Genomic DNA, 18,310 nt, shown 5'->3' with positions numbered 1-18,310 from the left:
TGCGGAAACAGGTGATATGGTTACTAATGTGTGGCAAATTAGGTTGTTATCCGGTCATTTTCAAAGTTACTGCTGTCAAGAAGTTATGTAATGCTACTACAAGAAAGGTTTACTAGCAATACAATAAGACGTAGTATAAAATCGAAGGGCACTGGTGGCTCTCCCAGAAACCAAAAGATAGGCTTGGCTGAGCTGTAATGCCTGTCGCAATAAACAAACAGGCCATTCATTTTACTCTTAAAAGCTAAGAACAAAGTTCATTCCAGATACAAAATGTATAAATCTATGAAACGCATGTACCAAATCCACAGAACCTACGGAGGAAATCTGTCTGTACTGAGGATGTGATCAGATTAAAAATATACATGGCACTTTACAAATGCAAGTCGTTCCGAAGTCGCGTGACCAAGATTGAAACGTACGTTAGCAATAGACAATCTATTCTGCATATCTGAATCTCACTCCAAAGCCATTTCTGCTGCATGATCTGTGATGCGGAAGATCTTTGGCCGGTGCAGGGTTCCGGATATGCTTGTGAGGGAGTTTTATTTTGTGTGTGTGGTTGTGAGAGCGGGGGGGGGGGGGGGGGGAGAGGGGGGGAAGAGCTGAGAAAGTGATTGAAACGCGGCGCACGTGAGGTACCGACAGCGATCGTTTTCGTTCAAGATACCCGTTTGATAAGACAACGAGACCTGTTGCATGAATAAGAACGTAACTGCCTACTGCACATCCTCGTACTACAAAAAAGAGATGGGGCCCCTCCACGCCCGCACCAACGTGGTGACCAAACCAAAAGTTCTACTGTCACCTCCGTAAACATGTTAGTTGTCTAGTAAGTGGATCACAGGATGCTGGTCTGTGATGTTGTCCGTGCGTCTGGGTAAGGCTACGCATTAACGCGTTCCATCAGGTGATAGATAGTGGACGAAACGCGAGTGAGGGTAGTGATTTGAAGAGCAGAGGGAAAAAAGTGCCATGGCTCGTGCCGTGGGAAAAAAACCTCTGCGACAGTGGGATGGGTAGTAAGAGCAGTAATGGCTTACTAGCTGCGATAGCTCATGCAAGGTTGGATTTGTTAGTATAGGTATCATGCATCATTACCGTGACAAGCGATGGCGATGTGTCCCAGTTGCTGCAGCTGCTACATTCCTGGAACAATCATGATCGTTATACAGTAGTGGGAGATCGGCCATAGATCATCTCACTGTGTGGGGGATGTGTGGAGCTTGTTTGCATGCAGTGTACGGTACGGCTTCCCTGTGTGGTGCCAGTTATTCGACAGTGTATTTCAGCTGGATATCCAGTCTGATTAATAGGGGCTCGCCTGTGCCGTTATGTTTGCGTATGCTTGGCCATAGATGTTATGTCCTTACAAGTATGTCTTTTGGTCTTTTATGTTTCCATCTATGGTTGTGGTCGTAGTTCCCCAGATTCAGAATAAACGGGTTCTGCGAATGTCTGGAGTTTCTGTATAGTCTTGTGGTGAGTTTGTGGATTACCTCCGTGAGAGTCTCAAGTCGGTATTCCCGGTGAAGGTCCGCGATGCGTGTGTATCGTGGAGCATTGCTTATGATTTTGAGTACTTTGTTTTCTATGAGCTGCAGACGGCGCAGGCGTGTAGGCGCAGCGTATCCCCAGACGGGAGCTGCGTACGTCATCAGGGGTCGGATAAGTGTCATTCCTCAACCCTCCGAGGCCTTTCTTAAGTTGCCGAAGGTGTGACAGACGCATCGGGAGAAAACAGGACCATAGCGCTGGTGCTCCCACTTGAGTCGGCGAAATTTCTGCGTTACGGCATCTGCGATATGGAGCGCTCGTTACCACGAACCAGCGTTCATTCTGAGCCCATCGCTCATTGATTTCAAGGACCCTGGCGTCTCCATCACTGGGGAGCGCTACTGCGCTCGCTGGAGAAAGTACGACGTCCAATTGAGGCGAAACGATTGGAAAAATTGCGATAAAGGGTGCTGCTACTTCATGACAACACACGACGCCGTATCGCTAATTCGTAATGGAAAAGTTACGTCGACTCAAGTGGGAGACATTCGAGGACCAGCCCTAAAACCCCGATCTCTCCCCGTACGATAATCACGCCTTAGTTCCATTACAGAAAGCCTTGTCGTTGACAATTCCTGTCGGACGAGGATGTGTAGCAGGCAGTTACGAATTTCTTACGCAGCAGGACACGACGTTTTGCCAAACGGGCAACATCAACATTGTGGGCCGATGAGATGATTGCCTCAATGTTGCACGATATCGATACCAATTCTGGATAGTATGGCCTTCGTACGCGGACTTTTTGATCACTCCTTATATTTTCCTTCATGTTTGTATGAAAAATGCCTATTGGCAGCTATTGAAACTTGGTAATTTCAAAGCTTACATCTTACACCACTCGGTTTGAAGTTCATATTGTTATCTTCCCATAAACGTCTGAAAAAAAATGGTTCAAATGGCTCTGAGCACTATGGGACTCAACTGCTGAGGTCATTAGTCCCCTAGAACTTAGAACTAGTTAAACCTAACTAACCTAAGGACATCAAAAACATCCATGCCCGAGGCAGGATTCGAACCTGCGACCGTAGCGGTCTTGCGGTTCCAGACTGCAGCGCCTTGAACCGCACGGCCACTTCGGCCGGCTCATAAACGTCTGAGTTTCTAGTTACTTTCTGTAGAGGCCTCTCCCCCTATACACTCCACATTAAATCTCCAGGTGATCAAACGGTTTATTTGCAGGTGTCTGTGAAATTATTGCCACTTAAATATTCATCAGTCACCGGTTGTTCCGGCAAAGATGATGCGAGATGAGTATTTCAGAAAAATATTCATACTCGAATGCTTCAAAGGGTTCAAATGGCTCTGAGCATTATGGGACTTAACATTCGGAGGTCATCAGTCCCCTAGAACTTAGAACTACTTAAACCCAACTGACCTAAGGATATCACACACATCCATGCCCGAGGCAGGATTCGAACCTGCGACCGTAGCGGTCGCGCGGTTCCAGACTGTAGCGCCTAGAACCGCTCGGCCACCAAGGCCGGAATACTCGAATGATATGGAGTTTTGAGTACATACGATGAGTCGGTATCTTGCTTTGTAATCGTTTTCAGAACGTTTTCTATCATTCAGCATTTATGGAAACGAGAAGATCAGAGTAGATCAGATTTTCTTGAGCAGTCCTCTCAGGAATGCAATTCTGTAGTATCACAGGCGTATTTCGAGAGCAGATGAAGCGAATCGTACAGATAAGAGGGACATAGTTGGCGACTTGTAGCCAAATAAAAGACAGCAGCCTTAAAAGAAAATGAGCGGTACAAGGAGCTGAGCTGATAAGTTTGCCGCTGGCGAGGTGGTTTCCATTTCCCATCTCGTCCCGTTTCGACGGCAATGAAGACGTCGGCGCCGGCCGCTGAGAGAGAGGGCGCCCTCGCCTTTGTGGCGCGACTGGCTGATTGATTGCATCACGGCTCGCCGACCCAGCCGGCTTTCAGTGTCTTAGCGGAGCCGGAAGGCCGTCCGCCGCCACAATGGACCTCCCTAATCGAAAGGTTCTGCCCCTAACAGCCGGAACACGGCGCCGTTTGCTGCTTGTCGCGCCCAGTTATTGCTGCCGATGGCCGCGTATTATGTTATAATCCGCGGGGCCGTCGCATTCTGGCCCTATATGAGCTGTCAGCTGCTCCGCGGTGGAGCCTGACGATGATGAAATAAATAGCTTACCTGGATCATCTCGTGGTTTTTTTAGGCGTTCCAATTTTCTGAGACATATTTTTTTTGGCACTATACCTTTTCTCCCTATATAACACAAGCTAAATTCAAATGCCACAGAGATAATTTGTCTTGGTTTTACAGTCTGTCAATTACGCCTCTGTGACTAAGCGATACGCTGTAAAGTTGCTGGCCCCTCGCGTGTAGTCACTCCAACGAAGGTAGCGCACTCAGCCACCAACAGTCAAGAGGAACTGATCAGTTATTTTTCGTGGAACACCATCCTCGCATTAAATTCTCTGCACACGTGCACTGCTGGGTGTGTGATCACATTACTCCGTCCTGATCACGCTGAAACTTCTTTATTTAAATGAATGTGTCTGTACTTAAATTGCTGAATGACTGAGGCCCACAATATCCTAGCGCAACGCAATCTGACTGCTCAAAAAAAAAAAAAATTCTAACAATAACCTATACATTTCATTAAGCACTTACCTCACAAAAATCTTCATTACGCGAACTACTGCAATACAGCGAGCATCAATACTGCCAGCTAAATAAAAGATTCTAACTAATAAAGCCACTAACTACTAATAGGCATGTGGTTAGCAAAGGAAACATTTTGTTGCAAACCAGATAATGTATATTTTTTTACCTGAATAATGTCACATCCAGTTCAAACACGAATATAAATCGTTATTGACATCTCGTTCAAAGGTATATAATCATGAATAATATTCCGGAAGCTGAGTGATCAGCGTGACAGAATGTCAATCCTACGGGCACGGGTCCGATTCCCGGCTGGGTCGGAGATTTTCTCCGCTCAGGGACTGGGTGTTGTGTTGTCCTAATCATCATCATTTCATCCCCATCGACGCGCAGATCGCCGACGGGGGACCCTAGTCACATGACATGAATAATATTCAATCAATCTCCAAGTCGAACATGTACAGATCGTTAGCCTATGCGAACACTTCAGACCTCTACCTTCCATCAATACCAACTTCTCACATCTAACATCCATTACTGCTGGCTGTTCACCTCTAACTGCCAACAGTACTTCCATCACTATTGGCGACTTATTTCCAACTGCCCAACAGTACTGAGAATTAACTTCTAACAACGAGTCCGACCAGCCACAGAGTCTCTTACAAAGTGCAGTCAGATCCAATACAAAGGGCTACACAGCGCTGCCAACACAGAAGCAGCCCGCTACACCGTGCAACTATTTATTGTCACGCATTACGTCACGCATTATTGTCACGCATTATGTTGGCTTTATTGCGTTCTCAGTTATCACAGGTCCTAAAATCTCTACATAGATCTAGCATTCCTTTTCCAGAAAAACTTCATCTTGGAATTAAATCAATATAAAGGCCAATCAAAAAGGTTTCGTTGGAAGGCTGTACAGTCCAGAATCGGCATGCCTGTCGGGCAAAATCGCCGGGAGCACTGACAATGTCATCCCACCGACGCACCAGATTGAAGATAACTGTTTGGTAAAACACCGTATCCTGTTTTGTGACGAATCCCTAAATACTTGCTGTATATCCTCGTCCGTTTGGAATCGTAGATCCTTCAAGGCTTTTTTTAAGCGACCAAAGGCGTGATAATCGCATGGGAAGAGATTAGGACCATAAGACTGGTGCTCCAGTGTCTCCTTCTTGAGTTGGCGCATCTTCTGCTGTAAGGCATTTGCGACATGTGAACGTATGTCAATCATAAAGTAGCAGAACTCCTTGACGTACCATTTCAAAGCGGTAGATTCCGACAGACATCCTGCGCGGTACACATTCTTCACTTTCCGATGGTTGTCAAACGGTGTTCATCTTTCAGCAACGAAGAAAGGAATAATAGCTCATTGGTTCTGTTTGGAAGCAGGTGGTAATAATATCGCCATGGTTTCCGTTTCCGCCTTTATCACACGCTCGTCTGAAAGACACAAATCACACACATTAGTGTGCCTACATGTCGGTGCTTATATAGCCGCATCGGGCTCTCGTTACACTGCATATACGCGGCAGCAACACTCTCAGACGGAAACTTCTTGATGGCTCTTTGTAAATTTTGGTGACAGAAGCACACTATTGAATTTTTGAAGTTCCTAGACAAATGTTAATTTACCACGCGGATGTTGTCAGACGCAGGTAATATAATGTAAAGGGGCAGAGCAAACCTGGTCAGAACAGTCAGAGTGTGGGTATCTTTTAGGGGGAGTTAAATCATAAGACGAAGATTTTTACGAATACCGCTAGCACGCAGTAGACACTTCATTCCAATTCGCCACCTAATGACAGCTGAATGGTTCTCCTCCGAAATATCGTGGATCTTCGACGATTGGACCCGCCAGTACACCCGAGAACCATGCAAGCAGCTGATACAATAAGGAACTCTTATTTACACAATTTCACATCTATCTAAGGGAAAAAAACTGATCCGGGTCCACCAATGACCAACTGTTGAGGAGTCACACATAGCCGAGTATCGTGTGGCTTACAACACCCGGATCACGAGTATGAAACGCGCTGCGTCGTTATCACCATGTACAGAAAATGTATCTACTGTATTTTCCCTGCATTCACCTATTCAACAAAGATAGCTTTGTGCAAATATGATAAATTTTCAAGTGTCTGACTAAAAGACCACAATGAGATGGAACACTTACATGACTGGTGCACGATTCCAAGGAAAAAAAGGAAGCTGGTTTTTGACGTCATTGGGGACGGACTACAACCCGGACTGGTGAAGCGTTCGCGTCCTGTCCAAAGGACTCATGCCGACATTGGTTTTAAGCTGTATAGCAAACCACGGAAAATTCGTATGAATGAACAGACGGCGATCTAAACTGCCGACCGCTCTACGACAAATCCAGTGTCTTACTTTTGCACCGCCTCTCTAAGTACTGCGGTAATAATAATCACTGGAACGTTCTGATAACTTCTGTGTGGTTACTCATCCGTTTGGACATCATGGAACGTGGTGACGCAACAGGTCTCGCGGTCGGTACGACGTCGGTTCAAACCCTCCGTCCAGCCATCCTGATTTAGGTTTTCTATGGATATCCTAAATGGCTTAAGCCAAATGCAAGGGGGGTTCGTTTGAAAAGGACACTGTCAAATTTCTCTCCCATCCTTCCACTGTTTGAGCGTGTGCTTCTTCCCCGACGACCTAGCTATAGACAAGACATTAAACATTGATCTTCCTTTAGTTTGTAATATGGCTGCTGTGCGTGTACTTTACAGCACAACGTTTTTATTAGATGGTACGTTCGAGTGTACCCTATTTAGGTATTCTAATATCGTAGGAAAAGCTTGATGAATTGGCTGGAATTATAAAATTTGGTTTTTATTGTTATTTTGACAGAGATTAACGAAGATGTATTGAGTAGTAACATTTGCCACGTATCAGTTTCGATTGTAATTCATAAGCTGTACTTGGTGTAACGGCGTAAGGTCAAGCGCCGGCATGCCAGTCAGGAACGACCGGGAAGAGAAGGCTGTAGGGAAAAAGTCAGCCATTCGTACGCTGACCGAACCTCCTTCCAGGACAACAACACGACAGCAGCGGGCCCTGTGTGAAGAGGACATAAGCGCCACGAACGGCTGGTAACGGCCCAGTTCCATAGCAGCTTCAAGATTAGCGACTTCGAGAGCAGCATCAACGCTAGTTACTTCGTTTGTACTCTCTATGTAGCACCGACTTCGGATTGTTTATACTGAAGAGGATTGATTATTTTGTATGTCTCTCTTTGCTTGCGACACATGTGTGTAATTGCCAAAGGCCGACCGCAGTGGCCGAGCGGTTCTAGGCGCTTCAGTCTGGAACCGAGCGACCGCTACGGTCGCAGGTTCGAATCCTGCTTGGGATGTGTGTAATGTCCTTAGGTTAGTTAGGTTTAAGTAGTTCTAAGCTATAGTGGACTGATGACCTCCAATGTTAAGTCGCATAGTGCTCAGAGCCATTTGAATTTGAACTGCCAAAGTTAAGTTTGTAATGTTCTTTTCGTAACAAAAGTCATTAATACGACTATTTTGATTGTTTGTCTAGCAAACCGAGTATGCAGGCTTCCTATCGTGGGATTGTGTGTTTTGCTGGCTCCTTAATTCTACCTTGTCTTTTCTTTTCAGGAGAGTGTTTGCATGTTTTAACAGTTCTCTTATAGTGTTTTTTCAGTTCAGTGTTTTCAGGTGAGCGTTGCAGAAATTTTCTTTGCTTGTGTGCTTATTTTTATTGCTTGTCTTGTCTGTTTATCGCATTTGCCTATTCCAAAATGAGCAACCCACCTCTCCCACGCCCTGCTCATGCACCTCAGCTGCAAGCAATAGATGCAACGCAGCTAACACAAATGTTCCATTTCAGACGCAGCAGATTGCCACCCTTCTCAATACGGTACAGTAGATACTAACAAACAAAACCACTACTGACGAGAATTCTTCCGCGTTGTATGGCCGTGGTCCATGGAACTCTTCTATCCCTGACGTTGGACATCTTCGGAGGTACTCCTGGTTGTGCTGAGTCTTGCCGACTGGCGAGTCTGACGTCGAAGAACGGCCTAAATACCGTGGAAAGTGGGCCCGGTCCGGATTTCACGTGATAGCAGAGATAAACCTTGTCAAGGATAAAATATAACTATCGATCATAGTATGTCAAAGATAAAAACTTCTCATCGACAGCAAAACATGATCTGTTATTTGGACTGGTCGTGTAAAAGAAATTAAAACACAGATATTCTGGTAAATACAGCTTATATTCTTAATCCATTCCAGTGTATGAATTATGATGGAAAAAACGGCACAGAAATCTGATAAGTCTGGGGGATAACAGAGGATCACTAGGATTTTTCTTTGGACGGAGATGTTACCTTCATAATGCAACACTGGTAGCTCCAGCGACAACGACCTCAGTGTCCCTTGGGCAAGGCGTCGGATGCAGAGACTCATCCATCATGGAAGCGGCCGCACTGTCCATTTATGAGTTGACTTTTGTTCCGTCCTGGGAACTGTTGGCCTTTGCTCGGATGCTGGCGTCAGAGAACCCGTTGAACTAGCTCTTCTCGGATTTCCAAACCAACTAATTCACAGGCGCACACTTTCCCACAGGAAAGAAAGAAGAATTTGTTTCTGCTAGGGGTCAAGGGTTTCGGTGCCAAGGGTCTTTGACTACTAATCAAAACATCCAGGGTCCTGAGTTCGAACAAAGTCACTGATTAAATTTTCTTTCTGGCGCAGGAAGTTACTCTCGTTCTACCAACGCTCGTGTTAAGGAGGTCGGAGGATAGGGCAGAGATTCACAGAACTCTCTCCCCTTTGGGTGGGAAACTGCCTCTAAAAACGGAATAATTTGCAATGATTATCGGCATGAAGATACAGAAGGCGGTGGAAACCACTGCATTAAAGACACGTACTGTTTATCAGGAGATGAGGCCTGTAACTGAAGAAGTGTCACGGTGATCTCTCCATTGGCAAAAGATTTCAAATTGGGTCCCCATTAAGATCTCCGGGATTGTACTGTCGAAGGGGAGGTCACTATGAGAAAAATATGCAATTACCAACGACGGCATATCATTCTGCGAGTGGAAGCTTCGAATGTCAAAAGTTTTAACATCGTAGAAGTGCTAGAAACTCTGAAAAGGGAAATTCAAAGAATCTATCTATATAAAGTAGGAGTCAGTAAAGTGAAATGGAAATAAACAAGGATTTATGGTGAGGTGAACATGGGGTAATATCAACAGCACCAGGAAATGGTGTAACATGAGTAGAATTCGTTACAAATAGGAAAGTAGGACAGAGAGTAAGCTACAGTGAGCAGGTCAGTGATAGGATTGTTCTGATCAAAGTCGACAGCAAACCAGTGCGACAACGATAGTTCAGGCGTACTTGCCGATATCGCAAACAGAAGATGGGGAGATACAGGAGGTATAGGAGTATGCTGAACGGGTATCTAACTATGTAAAGGGAGACGAAATTCTAATAATCTTGGGGACTGGAAAGTGGTTGTAAGGCTAGGAATAAAGAAAGATTATAATAGATTATGGTCTTGACGGTAGGAATGAGATAAGGGAAACACTAATTGATTTCCACAATAAATTTAAAATGGTAATAGCAAATAGTCTCTTCAGGAATCACAAGAGGAGCAGGTACACTTGGAAAATACCAGGAGAAACAGGATGTATCAAAAAACTAGAAACCCGCCTCGATTGCGTAAAAAGCACCTAGTCTTAACCTAGGTTCCGGCGTAGATAACTACATCTTCTTCAGAACAATAAAACCCACAAGTGCCTAAGAAGATATTTGTCAATGTTTAAAAGAACACCATAGCTATACATTTATAAACGAATAAAAGGGAAAACACAAACAGTACATGTGTACAAAATCTAAACCACTACGTAACTTAATGGTGTAACCTCCACCTCACACCGGCCTTTGTTCGATGGGCCATGACCCGCCTTGTGAGACTCATATGACAATTTAGATTAGATTAGATTGGATTTACTTTCATTCAAATTGATCCGAATTGAGGAGGTCCCCCAGGATGTAGAGCATGTCAGAAAAACAACAATACATGACAAATTTTTACAACTCAAACAAATAAGCTAATGTATCATTCCACAGTTCCCAAGTGGCATGGTCGTCATTTTTTGATGAACGCTATATGAAAGAATCATTTTACAAATACTAATGGACTGAATTTAAAATAAAAAAGTTTTTTATTTACTCATAAGGTAATAAACGTGTAATACAACTACTAAATATTTATTTACAATGAACACATTACTGCACTGAACTGGTGCAGAAGTTAGATTGTACTTACATACACACACATTAGTAATAATGAAGAGTAGTCTGAAGTTTAAGACAACCGTATGGAAGAGTCAGTGTTGAAGGAAGTAAAGTACTGAAATACTGAGAAATTATGAGACGCATTTGAAGTTCACTAGCGACGTGGATACTGCGATAAAGAATACCAGAGCAGAAGAATGGACACACCTAAAAAGGGCAACTACAGATGATACTCAGACAAACATACGTCAAAAAAGGGAACTGCGTAGAAACTTTGGGCAACAGAAGAAATACTTCAATTGATCGACGAAAATAGCACAAACACGCTTAGAGAAAGACAGGGATGTACCAATATGAAAAAAAAACACGAAGTGTAGTGAAGATGTGAAGAAATTGAAATGGAAATGATCCTTGGCAGGATTGACGCAGCATACAGGAAAGTCAAAACAACCTGCTGTGAACTTAAAAGCAAGGTTTGTAACATCAAGAGTTAAACGAGAATTCCACTGTTTTAGGCCGACGAGATGGGGGAGGGGTGGAAAGAGAACACTGAAGGCATCTGTGAGAATTGTCTGATGACGTGGCGCAAGAAGAAATTAGAATCCATATGGAAGACATAGGGGATCCAGTACCAGCCTCAGAATTTGAAAGAGATCTGGAAGACTTGACATCAAATAAGACAGAAGGAACAGATAACATTTCACAGAAATTTCTAAAATCAATGGGGGAAGAGGCAACAAAACGACTATTGAAGTTGGTATGCGGAATCTGTTAGACTGGCAATGTACCGTCAGACTTTCGGAAAATATCATCCACAAAATTCCGAAGACACCAAGGGACCTATAGTACAGTCAGCTTAAAAGCTCACGCATCCTTCTGACAACAGTAATGCAGGCAAGGCTGGAAAAGAAAACTGAGGGTCAGCTACACGATGATCAGTTTGACCTTAGGACAGGTAGAGGAGGCTCTAGAGAGGCAATTCTGACGTTAAGTTTCTCAATAGAAGCAAGACTGTAGAAAATTCAAGACACTCTCTTAGGATTTGTCGGTCTATAAAAAGCGTTCGACATTGTAAAATGTTAGAGATTTAAGGTATTAGCAATTCTTATAAAAATAGGAGTAATCTACTGGGAAAGACGGGTAATCTACAGTGTGTACAAGAACCAAGAAGGAACAATGAGAGTGGGAGACCGAGAACGAAGTGCTTGGATTGAAAGGGTTTAAGACAGGGACGCAGAATTTCGCCCCTACCGTTCAGTCTACGCATCGAAGAAGTAATGATCAAAATAAAAGGTAAGGTTAACAGTGGAATCAGAATTTAGGATGAAAGGATATCAATGATGAGATTCGCTGATCACATTCCTATCCTCAATGGAAATGAAGAAGAATTACAGCATTCGTTGAATGGAATGAACAGTCAAATGAACACTGAATGCGGATTGAGAGTAAATCGAAGAAAGACGAAAGTAATGACAAGTAACATAAATGAGAATAGTGAGAAATTTGACATCAGAATTTCGTATCATGAAGTAGATGAAGTTAAGGAATTCTGCTACCTGACCGAGCGAGGTGGCGCAGTGGTTAGACACTGGACTCGCGTTCGGGAGGACGACTGTTCAATCCCGCGTCCGGCCATCCTGATTTAGGTTTTCCGTGATTTCCCTAAATCACTCCAGGCAAATGCCGGGATGGTTCCTCTGAAAGGGCACGGCCGACTTCCTTCCCTAATCCGATGAGACCGATGACCTCGCTGTCTGGTCTCCTTCCCCAAACAACCCAACCCTCTGCTACCTGGGCTGAAAAATAACCCATGATGGACAGAGCAAGGATATAAGAAGCAGACTAGCACTGGCTTTCCTACAAGAGAAGTCTACTAGTACGAAACATGGGCCTTAATTTGACGAAGAAATTTCTGAGCATGTACGTTTGGAGCGCAGCATTGTATGACAGTGAATCATGGGCAGTGGGAAAAGCGAGACAGAAGAGACTCGAAGCGGTTGAGATATGGTGTCGCAGAAGAATGTTAAAAATCAGGTACGTCAGAAGATGAGGAATGACGAGGTTCTCCTCAGAAACGGTGAAGAAAGGAATATACGGAAAACACTGATAAGCAAAAGGAGTAGGATGATAGGACATGTGTTAAGACACATGGGAGTAACCTCCGTAATACTAGAGAGACCTGCAGAGGGTAAAAACAGCAGTGGGAGACAAAGATTGGAATACGTCCAGTAAAAAAATTGAGGAATTAGGGTGGACGTTCTATACTTTGAAATGAAAAAAAAAAGAGCCATTGTACATAACTCCTCCCAATACGCTACGTAGTAGCGGGTGTCGGCAAACGTGCGCCTTGTTTTTCTTGTTTTTATCTGCCATCTCATTCAGTCACGTCATTCACCGTTTAAAATATACCTGTATAAGTGCCTCAGTGCTTCAGTATTGCACGTATAGATTTGTGGTGAGCAATCAGTAGCTTCGTCTGACTAAAAGCTTTTAAAAATCCATTATTCATTAAATTGCTTCTAATAAACCTATATATCACTTGGGACTTTTGCCTTAGGCCTGTTCTGACTGGCCGACTGTTGTCCACAAGGCAGTTCGACAACGGTCTTTGATCGTAGGACATGTGATCAGCAAGTTGCCGATTTCTCCAGCCGTTAATGGTAGTTGACGAATGCCGGCTGCAGTGGCCGAGCAGTTCTAGGCCATACAGTCTGGAACCGCGTGACCGCTACGGTCGCAGGTTCGATTCCTGCCTCTGGCATGGATGTGTGTGATGTCCTTAGGTTAGTTAGTTTTAAGTAGTTCTACGTTCTAGGGGACTGATGACCTCAGAAGTTAAGTCCCATAGTGCTCAGAGCCATTTGAACCTAGTTGACGAATCGTGATGACGCATTTCCTTTTCTATTCCAACAGCTCCTTATTCGGCCTCTCAAGGCTGAGTGGAACCCATTCCACATCTCTGTACCTCAGAAAAATCCGAGTGTGGCACTGGGAGCCGGATCACACCGATGGCAGCGACGCCGACCATTGTTGTACTGGAGTCTTTATGCCGCAGCGCAACATAAAATGTACGAAGGTCGATCAGTAAGCAATGTAACACCTTTTTTTTCTCGGACAATTTCGGCCGAAGAAATGCGGAATTTTTTTTTTTTTTTTTTTTTTTTTTTTTTTTTTTTTTTTTTTTTGCGACATTGTGGAATATTCAAGCTTCAGCTGTTATAGTTTCAGGAAGCTTCGACAACTGGCGGCGCTATGCGTAGCATTCAAAATAGGGTTTTCAACGGAGGTGCGTTTCAAGTAGAGAGCTGTCAATGAGTTCCTTTCGGTGGCAAACCAGAGCATCGCAGATACTCTTATTCGCTTGCAGAATGACTACGGAGACCTGGCAGTGAACAAAAGTACGGCGACTCGTTAGGCGAGGTGTATGTCATCATTGCAAAGAGGTCGCGCGTATCTGTCCGATCTCCCGCGTGACGGCCGGCCGCACACAGTTGTGACCCCTGCAGTGTTGGACTTCAGCATGCTCGTCGTCACCAAAAATCGAATTTGTCCTTCTCCATGACAACGCAAGGCCTCACAAAATTCTCACCAAAGAAGAGTTAGCGAAACGTGATTGGTTCTTCCTCGTCCACCCTACAACTCGGATTTCGGAATTTTCAAATTCCATCTATTCGACCCAATTAAGGGCACACTCCACGGAAAACAGTACTAGGATAATGGGAAGGCCGCTGATGCAGCAAAGCGTTGGCCCCAACGTCGAGCAGCGGAGTGGTAGCAAGCAGATATACACGCCCTTCCTCTAAAGTGCCGTAGTACCGCCACATTGAACGGATATTATGTTGAAAAATTAGATTTTACAGCCAAAAGTGTGGTGAATAATATGGTGGTTTACAATCCTGAAGAAACCTGAGCCGTGGTAAACTTAGGAGTTCCTAGATAACAGAACGCAGCATGTCATTCTCGATGGAGAGAAGTCTTCCGAAGTAAGAGTGATTTCAGGTGTGCCGCAGGGGAGTGTCATAGAACCGCTGCTATTCACAATATACATAAATGACCTGGTGGATGACATCGGAAGTTCACTGAGGCTTTTTGCAGATGATGCTGTCGTGTATCGAGAGGTTGTAGCAATGGAAAATTGTACTGAAATGCAAGAGGATCTGCAGCGAATTGACGCATGGTTCAGGGAATGGCAATTGAACCTCAATGTAGACAAGTGTAATGTGCTGCGAATACATAGAAAGATAGATCCCTTATTATTTAGCTACAAAATAGCAGGTCAGCAACTGGGAGCAGTTAATTCCATAAATTATCTGGGAGTAGGCATTAGGAGTGATTTAAAATGGAATGATCATATAAAGTTGATCGTCGGTAAAGCATATGAATCTCAGTCTTTCATTGGAAGAATCCTAAGGAAATGCAATCCGAAAACAAAGCAAGTAGGTTGCAGTACACTTGTTCGCCCACTGCTTGAATACTGCTCAGCAGTGTGGCATCCGTACCAGATAGGGTTGATAGAAGAGATAGAGAAGATCCAACGGAGAGCAGCGCGCTTCGTTACAGGATCATTTAGTAATCGCGAAAGCGTTACGGAGGTGATAGATAAACTCCAGTGGAAGACTCTGCAGGAGAGACGCTCAGTAGCTCGGTACGGGCTTTTGTTAAAGTTTCGAGAACATACCTTCACCGAAGAGTCAAGCAATATATTGCTCCCTCCTACGTATATCTCGCGGAGAGACCTATCTATATCTGAATCCCGCTCCAGCTACTGCCGGGTCTGGATGCTGACGAGTCCTCTCCATTTGGCTCGGTCCTCCCACCACTTTTCTTCCTCCACTTGCTGCCAGGTCACACCTCTCCTTTCAACAGATATTCTCACTCCCATTTTCCACCGTGTTCTTGGGCGCCCTCTAGGTCTTTTCCCATCTATCTTTAGTTCTTCCATAATTCTGGGGAGTCTCTGCCCATGCATCCTCTTAACATGCCCATACCATCTTAATCTCTTTCTTTCAATTTCTTCTCTCATATTTTTTTGTTTGAGGTCCTTTCTAATCTCTACATTCCTTACTGTGACCATTCTTGTTTATCCCTTAACTGCTCTGAGAAATTTCATTTCCTCTGCTTGCAGTCCCTTTCTGTCATTGTCCATGTTTCTACACCATAGGTGACAATAGGGATGTAATAATTCTTATACATAAGGAGTTTTGCTCTTTCTGAAACTTCATTATTCCAAATCAGATGTTTTATTGTTTGGTAGAAATTGCCTCTCTTCGTAACCTCCTATTAATTTCGTTAGTTATTCTTCCATCCCTAGATATTTCACTCCCTAAATAAGTGAAACTTTCTTCCACTTTGAGGGGTTTTCCATTTAAGGTAATATTTCCGTTGATTCCTTTCTCCCTTCCAAATACCATTACTTCACTCTTATCTTTATTTATTTTTAATCCATACCTTTTCATTATTTCCTTCCACGCATCAAGCTGTAACTGTACATCTACCTCTATATCACCCCATATTACCGTATCATCTGCAAAAATCATCTTTTTGTCTTTTTCTTTTACTATATCTTTAACTGCCCTATTCATTCCCTCCATCACAACATTAAAAAGCGCAGGAGATAGAATACTTCCTTGCTTAAGTCCTTGTCTTATTTCGAAGTATTCAGAGTTCCCCAATGGTGTTCTAATTCTACAATTGTGGCCTCTGTACATTGTCTTTATAACATTAATGTATCCATCTTCTATATCTATCTTCTTCAGTTAACTGAGTCATATGCCTTTTCTATGTCTATAAAAACTATTATCACCCTCTTGTTATACTCCCAACATTTTTCCATCAGTTGACGGATAGAAAATATCAGGTCGATCGTGCTCCTTCCTTTCCTAAACCCATGCTGTTCTTCACTCAGCTCCTTCTCTATCTTTTCACTTATTCGATGTAGTAAAATTATTTCAAAAATCTTGGCTGTATGGCTCATGAGGGTTATTCCTCTGTAGTTTTTACAAAGTCTTTTATTGCCTTTCTTGAAGATGGGAACAATGTCTCCTGTTCTCCAGTCGTCAGGTATTTTACTATTTCTCCACACGCTTGATAGTACTCTATACAGCCACTGCATTCCCACTGGACCTTCTGCTCTTATCATGTCCACTGATACTTCATCAGGTCCTGGGGCTTTCCCCCCATTCATCTTCTTCACAGCTTCTTCCATTTCTTCCCGTGTAATTTGTCCTAATTCTGCTACCCAACTTCTCTCAATTTCTTCATTATTTGTTGTTTCCTCATGTACCTGCTCCACAGCGTTTAACAGCTTCTTAAAATGTTCTTTCCAGAGATCTTTTATATTCCCTGGATCTTCAATAATGGTACCGTCCTCTGTTTCCATCTTTACTGGTACTTCAGAAGCCTTCCTTTTATTTTTCATCATTTTATAGAACAGTTTCTTATTGCTCTTCACATCTTCTTCAAGTTTTTTTGTAAACTCTTCCCATGCCTTTTTCTTTGCTGTTTCCACTATTTCTTTGCACTTCTTCTTTTCCTCTATATATCTTTTATGGTCTTCGTCATTTTTAGTTTTCCACCATTTTCTCCATGCTCCATTTTTTCTTCTAACTGCTTGGATTGTGGTATCATCCCACCAACTTGTCTGTCTTATTTTCTCCTTTCCAGATGTTCTGCCACATACTTTTTGTGCTGCTTCGATTAAAGTGTCTTTGAATAAACTCCATTCTTTTTCTAGATCGCAGAAAAATTCTTTAGGAAATTTTTGTGTTATTAATTCTCTGTACTTCTCAGCACATTCACTCTCCTTCAATTTCCAATCCCGTATCCTCATCACTTTCTTCTGTTTTCTATTTTTCACACACTGATTCATTTTCCATTGTCCCACCAATAATCTATGGTCTCCATCTGCACTCACACTTGGAATTACCTTCACATTTGTTACTTTCTCTCCCCATTCCCTATCTACTAGAATATAATCAATTACACTCTTCGTTCTTCCATCCCAACTGTATCTGGTGATAACATGAGTTTCTCTCTTCATAAACCAGCTGTTTGCTATTTTCATTTCATTCCTCTGGCACAAATCCAGGAGTCTTTCCCCTTCTTCATTTCTGCCTCCATATCCAAAACATCACAATACTTGCTCAAATCCCTTTCTGTCTTTGCCTACCTGTGCATTAAAATCTCCCATCACTATATTAGCACTCTCTGTATGGTTTTCTAACACATTTTCAAAGTCCATCTTCTCTTCTTCGCTACATCCCACCTGAGGTGCATAAATCTGGATTACTTTTAGTGTTTCTTTTTGGAATCTCAGGTTTAAGATTATGATCCTGTCTGATATATATCTCACATTTTCAATACAGCTTTGTACATTCTTATTCACCATCACTGCCACACCATTTCTTCCATACCTGTTATTCCCACTCCAGTACAGTTTTCCTCCTCCTGAATATATGAAAGTCTTCGTATATTGCTTTCAAAACACAGACGAGCCTCACAAAGAGACCATGAGGATAAAATCAGAGAGATTAGAGCCCACACAGAAGCATACCGACAATCCTTCTTTCCATGAACAATACGAGACTGGAATAGAAGGGAGAACCGATAGAGGTACTCAGGGTACCCACCGCCACACACCGTCAGGTGGCTTGCGGAGTGTGGATGTAGATGTAACTGTTTTTTAAGAGCGCGCCACAGCGCGTAGTGTAAAGCAGTCGCCCTCCGTTTCTTGCGGTGGCGCCGCTGTGGCAATCACGGCTTTGGTGTCTCCCTCTGGTGGGAAAGGGGAAAGGTAGCCTGCTCACGTGCATTTAAGGGGCGCT

This window comes from Schistocerca serialis, chromosome 2 (assembly GCF_023864345.2).
Source record: "Schistocerca serialis cubense isolate TAMUIC-IGC-003099 chromosome 2, iqSchSeri2.2, whole genome shotgun sequence".
Lineage (NCBI taxonomy): Eukaryota > Metazoa > Arthropoda > Insecta > Orthoptera > Acrididae > Schistocerca > Schistocerca serialis.
The sequence above is the reverse complement of the archived record's forward strand: the minus strand, read 5'-3'. Positions refer to the sequence as shown.